This window comes from Epinephelus moara, chromosome 12 (genome assembly GCF_006386435.1).
Source record: "Epinephelus moara isolate mb chromosome 12, YSFRI_EMoa_1.0, whole genome shotgun sequence".
In the NCBI taxonomy this organism is placed as follows: domain Eukaryota; kingdom Metazoa; phylum Chordata; class Actinopteri; order Perciformes; family Serranidae; genus Epinephelus; species Epinephelus moara.
In genome coordinates this window covers 42598923-42608018 of record NC_065517.1, presented here as the reverse complement: position 1 = coordinate 42608018, position 9096 = coordinate 42598923, and the positions used below count along the sequence as shown (strand labels likewise).

The window sequence follows — 9096 nt, the reverse complement described above, 5'->3', positions numbered from 1 at the left end:
GACTAAATAGTCTTGGTGGTGCTCCATGGTCCCAAAATGCGACTAAATAGTCACAGTGGTGCTCCATGGTCACAAAATGTGACTAAATAGTCTTGGTGGTGCTCCATGGTCCCAAAATGTGACTAAATAGTCTTGGTGGTGCTCCATGGTCACAAAATGCGACTAAATAGTCACAGTGGTGCTCCATGGTCCCAAAATGTGACTAAATAGGCTTGGTGGNTGGTGGTGCTCCATGGTCCCAAAATGTGACTAAATAGTCTTGGTGGTGCTCCATGGTCACAAAATGCGACTAAATAGTCACAGTGGTGCTCCATGGTCCCAAAATGTGACTAAATAGGCTTGGTGGTGCTCCATGGTCACAAAATGTGACTAAATAGTCACAGTGGTGCTCCATGGTCCCAAAATGTGACTAAATAGGCTTGGTGGTGCTCCATGGTCACAAAATGTGGCTCAGTAGTTGGAGTCTGGAGTTCTGAAGGTACAAAAACACGCTCCATCTACTCACACTAATCGAAACTAAAAGTTAAACTGCATCGTCATTAAATGTGATGATTTACTACCTGTCAGCTGTAAAACAAACTAACAGCTCTCCAGTTTATATATTAATAATATCAGTGAGTCTCTGTGGTCTCATGTTTGTGGGTCCTCATTTATGAGTGTGTGTCTGTGACAGAACTGAAACAGTGAAGAGAGTCTGTGTCTGTGGCTTAAAATAACTATGTGATCATTTTAACTCGATGTTCGTGACGTGTCATTTTATGTATCGTATGAGATACATCAAGTATATTCAGTGTTTGAAGTTACCCATGATGCACCTCAATCCACCACGGCTGCTGGTCCCGTAGGACAAGATCCCTGATGGACTGGTCAGAGTCCATCTCAGATGAGCTCGGGCTCAGAGAAGTGGGTGGAGCCTGGTAGAGTCTGAACTGTCATTGGTAGATGCAGCGATGTGTTTACTGACAGTGGTTTTCCAAAGTGTTCCAGAGCCCATGTAGTGATATCCTTTATACAGTCTGAGGGGTCAAAGGTCACTGACATTCAGCCTTGTCCCTTACATGCAGAGATTTCTGCAGTCTCTGAATCTGTTGATGATATTATGGGATGTAGATGTGAAATCTGAAACTGTTGGACTGTTTGTCCTCACAGTTTGTATCAAAGTGTCCATCCTGAACAGCTGAGCCTTTAGAGGGCGCTGCTTTCACTCTGCTACCTGTTCACCTGTTTACCTGTTCACCTGTTCACCTGTTCACCTGTTTACCTGTTCAGCTGTTCACCTGTTTACCTGTTCACCTGTTCACCTGTTTACCTGTTCACCTGTTCAGCTGTTTACCTGTGCAAGTTCACACACAGGTGTTTCTCACTCTGTTGTTGCTGCTGTCTCAACTTTATTGAAATGTGTCAAATCAAATTCAGACTGAGTATATTTATTACAACAATACTGTTCATCAGTTTGAACATAAAAAATCTCGTCTGTACAGTATATTTGTGTGTGTGTGTGTGTGTGTGTGTGTGTGTGTGTACTGTGTATTTATATTAAGTGTCTGAGGTGTGTTTGACTTGGAGCCAGCAGAGTTTCAGTATCAGAGTTTTGGCTCGGACTCGCAGCAGCATGTGAACACATTAAACCAACAGACTGTTTAACAGCAGAGACACACAGAGACGTCTCTGCTGAGACCTGAAGACAGAGGACTGCTTCCTGATTGGACCGTTTCACAGGTAGGACCGAGTCCACGTTTCATCCCTTCATTAAAGGTTTCATCCTGACTCAGGCTCCACTGCCAGATGTTTTGATAAATGATGAATGGATGAGTCGCCTTCAGTCAGATGATGATGTGTTTTCTAAAATTCAGATGAATGAATGAAACAGTTTTTTATCTTCAGTGTTTCAGCTTCATGACATAAATGATTATATACTGTCTATAGTTCTGATGTTATTTACGTCTTTATATTATTTTATCAGTTAATGTACGGTGTTTTAATGTTTGCTGTATCGTGTGTTTATGCTGTTATTTTATCACGTGATGATGTCATTTTATGTTGTATTTATGTTTTGTGTGCTAGCATCTCATGTCAGGTTGTGAGGAGAGGTTTGAGTGATGTCATGATGAACGAATTCAGCGTCACAGGTTAAAGAGTTAAAGTGAATCTGTGAAGCTGTTTTAACGTAGATGATGTCATCATGTAAAAGTCGTTGGTCTTTGTCGACATGTTCGTCCAGTTGGTCAGAGCTGTAGAAATAAAACACGGTTTTCATGCAGGTGGTCTCAGTGAGTGCGAACAGTTTGGATCGAGGGCGGAGAAAAGAAACACCACTGACCTCCATAACCTCTCTCACTGATCTGTCATCCATCAGCTGCTGCTGCCAAAACCTGTAACTGGAGATCTGATGGGATCCACTGCTGCTGGATCTCACAGAGAGACGTCTTCTGAGTCTTCACGTCTTCATCACTGACATAAAACTCAACAGACTGAATCTGATTCTCCAGAGTTCAGATCCAACATGGCCGCCGCCGCCGCCGATGTGAATGTGGACGATTACAGTGTTTACAGTCACCTGTCTGATGAGGAGCTGTTGCAGATCGCTGTCGAGAGGAGCCTCTCTGACACACACCTCCCCTCAGGTCAGAGCTCATCATCATCATCATCATCATCAGCAGCAGCAGCAGCAGTAGCACCTCCTCCCTGTGCTGCCCCAACCCGAACAAACCCAAACCCCATACAGAGACACCCCGACCCTCCGCCTCCATCACAGCCGTGTGTCCAAAACTCCGTCAACCCTCCAACAGGCCTGTTCCAGTTCATCTACAGAGGCATCAGGAGGTGAGACAGTCCGGACAGACCTGTCCAGAGAGGACGTAAACAACCAGTAAACATCTGTAAATAACCAACAAACATCTGTAAACAACCAACAAACATCTGCAGACTTCTCACAGACCAGGTCCCAGAGGACGCAGCAGGGGTCAAAGATCTCTGACAGAATCTAATTTAAAATCAGGATCTTTGAGTCCTGCTCTGTCAAACAGATGACCTGTTAGAGGACCATCCTTCAGGTGGTGCACCTCTCTTTGTACATTATGGGATGGAGTGCATGTACACCCACCTTCATCCGTTTATCCTGTCCCCACAGACGGACTCTGAGTCCACAGAGACGTTCATCAGATACCTGTTTAAACTCCAGCTGAGGTTCGCCACTCTTCAGTTCGGTGGACGGAGGATCTGCTCCAGCTGCTTCCTGCTGACCCAGCAGAGTCCTTCAACACATGTTGGCTGTTTACCAGATGTTTGTTTACAGTGTCTTGTTGTTGTCTACCCCAGCTTCCTGTCCTCGTACTGAGTGTTGTCTCTGTCTTTGTCTCAGCGAGTTCAGTCCTCTGCAGTCTCTGATTATAAACGGAGACGTAGAGGCTCTGAAGGATCTGGTCAGACGTGGGTCCAGCTGTCTGACGGAGCCGAACGATGACGGCTGGATCGCTCTTCATGAAGCTGCTTATTATGGACAGCTGCAATGTGTCATCGTCCTCGTCACAGGTGAGGAGGTGGTCTCTGGTCGTCTGATCAAAGAGACAGTTTGAGTTAGTTTGTTCTTTGGTTTTTCATGTCGACATCATGATCGACCCCACAGTGAACTACACAACACTCTTCATCATGACCAAACCTGCTTCATCTCTTCACTCCAGTAACAGAGAACGTGTGTCTCACAGGGATTTGTGTTGGGTCCTGTTTTACTTTCTATCTTTAGACCCTTTTACTGTTAGTAAACAGTGTGATGTTTGTTGGTGGGCGGGGCTTAGCTGGAGGCAAAACAGTTCTCCACAGACATTAGCTAGCGCTAGCTAACAAGTTCTGTTGTCTTGTTTTAGACGATGGAGGAAGATGATGTGAGTGATGCGTTCAGAAACACTCACTCTGAGTGTGAGAGCGCACTCTGACACAAACTGGAGCGTTGATAAATTGGGAGCGTTGTCTGAATGTAGCGTTGGGTTATCCAGAGCAGCGCACTCTCAGAGTGGCAGAGCGCACTCTGGACACTCTGTCTGTGGAGACGGAGCAGCAGAGCGCCCTCTGGACACTCTGTCTGTGTCTGTCTGTGTGTGTTACTTGAATAAGTAAACACTGACCAACGGGACCAGACTGGCCGACCCGTATGCTCTCACTCAGTGGATGGATGATGTCACAGGAAGCCAATCTTACAAAGGAGGACCACACTTGTTTGTTTTGCTATGGAAGCTAACGTTAGCTAATGTGCTAAAAAGTTAGCGTTCCAGAGAAATCCAATATTCCTCTTAATCCCTCCCCAGTTTCTGATGAGGTGGAATGTTGTTGGCAGCTCTTTATCCTTCGAACATTTTTATTGCATTTAATTCCCGGTGTCTAATTAATTCTTGACTTGTAAATAAATATATTTTTCCCTTTTTTCGATTCCTCTGCTCTGTGCTCTCTGTATTACTCAGTTTTATTGGATTATTTTTCACTGTAAACTGTAAACAGTTCTGTAAACTGTTAGTTCAGGTGTTTTGTCATTGTCTGTTTTTCTCCTTCAGTCGAGGGGAGGTCGTCGAAATGTTTCAGGAGAGGTCGAGAAGCCTCATTTTTATTTCTTTTTTACTATTTAGATTTTATACAGTTTTATGTGTGCATAGAAAAAATAAACACATAAATAAATCATCTTTTCCACTATCCAGCACTTTGGTTCATGACAGGATGATTCTTAAAGGAACACTTCACCCTCTAAATGACCGTTTGTACATCAGTTACTCGGCCCTGTGTTATGTTAAATTTCTGAAGAAGATGCTGAGCTGAAGCTGCTGATGAAACGTGTGCTCACAAACTCTGACACAACTCGTTCAGTAAAACCCAAGTCTCATTCACGAGAGGCTTCTATTGACAGTGTGGTTTATTATGATTTTAATTTTAATTTTTGAACCAGCCATCCGTCATAATTCTGGACTCTTCAGAAATATTACTGACATTTTTATGTACGCTTTAATTGTTCCAACCAAACCAACAGTTTTACCATTTATGACGTTTCTGGCAGCCGGCGTCTTCGTTACATTACTGCCTCTTGCTTTATTTAATCTCTGTCAGTGTCCACGTCCTCTGCAGTTGTTTATTCAGCCCGACCTGCCGCCACTTGGTTTGGTGAGAATGTGATCAGAACTATAAAAACAAACCCAAAGTTTGACCTTTGACCTCTTGCGGTCTGCAGCTCATCCCGACTCGGTGAACAGATGCAGTTTGAGGAATCAGACGGCTCTGCGGCTGGCTGCTGGCCGAGGAAAAGTTTCCTGTGTCGATTTTCTCCTGAAGCAAGGAGCCGACCCAAACATCGCCAACAAGGACCAAGAGACGCCACTGTTCTCAGGTGAAGTGACATCACAGCTGACATCACAGCACCTGCTGAAAGGTGCAGTGATGTCACAGTTGTAAAGAGAAACCTAGGATCTTACAGCAGTTTATATGGAGAGATTCATGTTCTGTCAAACATGTAAAGTTTGTACACGTTTAGGGAGTATTCAGCTGGACACCTTCAGAAAAATGAAACAAACCTTCTCTTGTTTCACTGTCGTTGTTTTCAGCCTGTGAGAACCCGAACGAAGCCATCGTGGATCTGCTGCTGAAGTTTGGAGCTCAGGTGAATCGCTGCAGCACTCAGGGAGTGAGTCCTCTTCATGAAGCCTGCAGACACGGACAGGTGAAGATCTGCAGGACGTTACTGGAGTCCGGAGCCAATCTACACACCAGGAACATCTACGGCATCCAAGCGTTCTTCACCGCCGCACAGCACGGACACGTCGACGCCCTGCACCTGCTCGCCAAGAAAGGTCAGCCCTATAAACCTGTCCGCAAACTATCTTTCGTGTCTGTTAGGAGCTGATACGAAGGTGTTTCTTAAGGTGTTTTTGTCCCTCAGGTGCAGATATAAATGGACAGGCACAAGACGGAGCCACGCCGCTGTATGAAGCCTGTAAGAACGGTCATTTTGCTGCTGTGGAGGTGTTGCTGTCTCTGAAAGCCGACGCTAACCGATCCACGAAGTCTGGCCTGCTGCCTCTTCATGTGGCTGTTCAGAACGATCACACACGGTCTGAGACACTTCCTGTCTGTCACTGTCTCTCCTTTATCAACCATTCTGTGTTTTACTGATACTTTCTAATAAATCAACAATATTTTAAGAGCTTTCAGAACAAACACCAAAAACGTCTGAGGTCTCAAACTGTAAAGTAAACACCTGTTTGTTTGTCTGAAGCCAGAAGTTCAGGCTCAGGGTTCTGCTGACCCACAGTCAGCCTGTCTCTGCTGGTCGTTTCCAGGTGTTTGATCCTAAATCCTCACTGATCTTTTGTATTTCCAGAATCGTGTCGCTGCTGATCCCGGTGACCAGCAGGGTCAGAATCCGGACCAGCGGTATCAGTCCTCTGCACATTGCTGCAGAGAACAACAGTGATGACATCATGGAGCTGCTGATCGAGTCCGGCTTTGACGTCAACACCAAGCTGTCAGAGGACTGCTCCAAGATGTACGAGGACCGGCGGAGCACGGCACTTTACTTCTGTGTCTATAACGGGAACCTCGAGGCTGCTGAGATGTTGCTGGAGGCCGGAGCTGACCCCAACCTGGACATCTTCAACCCGCTGTTCATAGCCGTCCGGCTCTGCCGGATGGACATGGCAATGCTGCTGCTGAGCTACGGCGCCAACGTCAATGCTCAGATCGCCACCCAGCCGTCCTCGTTCCCGGCGGCTATCCTGCTGAGAATGGAGTCTCCGTCCATGCTCAAACTGCTACTGGACAATGGCTGCGACGCTCAGTCCTGCTTTGACTGTCCGTATGGCCAAAAACCACATCCTGTCATGCCGTCACGCCGTCCCATTGAAGAAATGCAGGTCAGTAGAGAAGCACCGCGCAGTGCTGCATGAAGCCGAATCAGAAATGTCCAGCACAGTAAAGAGTCTCTGTCTTTGTCCTGTTTCAGTTCTGCGAGGCCGTCTCCAGCCCGACTTTCTGCCATAGCGCCGGTCCCATCATCTCACTGATGCTGGACTACGTCAGCCATGTCCACCTGTGCTCTCAGCTGCAGGAAGTCCTGAGGAGTTGCAGCGACTGGATGCCAATCATACTGAAAGCTCGTAAGCACAACAAAAACAATGCTGACAATTGACACGTTGGTAAGCCCCGCCCCTTTGTGATGCTCCATCAAGCTGGATTTTAGAGAGAAGAGTCTGCAGTTTGTGTTTGAAGGATAAATCAGGGAGTCAAATTGACTCATCAGCAGAAACAGGTCAGAAAGATAAAGACAGAAGCTAAAGGCTAACATTCAGATCACAGTGTGACAGTGAACCAACTCATCACTGATGATCGAGACAGAAGACGATGGATTTAAAGGGAAACGTTGGCATTTTTAACCAGCTGTGTGGCATCACAATGTGTGCTGATGAACAGTGTTTGGCTTCCCCTCGTGCCACCGCCAGCACCCTGCACAGAGCATGGAGCTCTGGGGGCATCTGCACACACTGTGATGTCACAGAGCTGGTTGAATATCTGTAAAGTTTCCCTGCTTCCCTTCACTGGTTCCTGTACAGCAGGTTGGTCTTCATTTAGCTAGCTAGCAAGCTAACTCTACACTTTAAGGGTGGTAGTGGTAGTAGGAGCAGGCTGACGGCTGAGCATGCCGAAATGCTCATCTTCTTAGAAAAGAATCTCCACATCATGTTTTTTCCAAGACGAGCAAGGTAAGGAGAAGGGACGCTACAATATTAAGCTTATCAATATACCGTTGCCTCTCTGGTAGGCATAGCGTGTTAAAATAATCCTTTGCCATCTTATTATTAGCTAATTATTAGCTAGCTATAGCTAATAATTATTAGCTAGCTAGCTAATAATTATTAGCTAGCTAGCAATTCAGTCGTGGAGACTTAAAGGCGCAGCTGCGGAGGCAGAATGACAGCGAACGAGCGAAGAAGCGGAGGGGAAAGCGGGCCTCGTTTCCCCTTTGGGGGCTTGGCTTTCAGATTATGACACGTTGCGCTCTGTCTCTATTAAAGATCACTGCCTCTGTCTGATTGGCTGGCTGAGCTGGGGGCGGGGTCTCTCACCTGTCCTCTGTGTTTCATGTCTAGGTCCTCCTCATCATCTGATGCAGCTCTGCAGGTTGAAGATCAGACGTCAGGTTGGAGTCCAAAGACTCAAACTGCTCCACACGCTGCCACTTCCTGTCAGACTCATCCGCTTCCTGCACTATGACATCACCTGCTCATTCACCTGAACTCACCTGCTGTGGTGTGGTCGCACCACAAAGTGACGTGTAAATATGTTGATGATGTGGGAGCGCTTGCAGGGCTCGGTGGTGGACTGTTGTAGCTAACGAGCTAACCGCTAATGTTTTGTTAAGAGAGAAAATAAAGTTCTCCAGTTAGCTGGCCTGTTAGCATGTTAGCTTAGCTGAGTTTAACTGAATTTGAAAGACTTCCTGTGTTGGTGCTGACTTCACTGGTTGATCTGTTGTGTTGTTGCAGTTGAACTGGTCGCACTGGTTTTACACTACACTGACCTGAGCAGGTGTCTCATTTATAAACACTGCGTACGCACAAAACAAGGCCTGAAAGAGGCGGACGCCGCTTCACACGCAGAAGGTGTGATCTTTAAAAACCGATTGTATGGGAGAAACTTTGGTGCATGCTAATGAAGCTTTTGGCGACGCGGACGGTGACGTCGAAGCCTGACTGTAGACACTGTTGAATATTTTTTGGCTTTTGTCCTTATGTATATTTTCAGTCTGGATCCTGAGCATTGTTTTATAAGTGAGACCGCCGGTGATTTTAGACTTGAAGGAGACAGAACTGAATGTTTGTCAGTGACCTTTGACCTCTGTTATATGATTTTTAAAATGTGTCATTAAAGGTCACACAGAAATAAAGCTGCACGTCAGCAGACAGAGGTCTCACTCTGAAGCTTCTCTCGTGCTTTTGTTCAGTGTGTGTGTGTGTGTGTGTGTGTGTGTTGTGAACTGGTGTGTAGACGTTCGCTGTGTGATCAGAAAGTTCACCTTCAGATTAACGACGTCGCTGTCAGCGCTCACTCTCTGTTTTATATGTT

The 9096-nt window shown here is 46.1% G+C and overlaps 1 pseudogene; it reads left to right on the top strand.

The window, feature by feature from the left end:
* The window catches only part of LOC126398547 (ankyrin repeat and SOCS box protein 2-like), a 16894-nt pseudogene extending 8585 nt beyond the window's left edge, over positions 1 to 8309 (top strand).
* Positions 8310 to 9096: the final 787 nt, after the last annotated feature.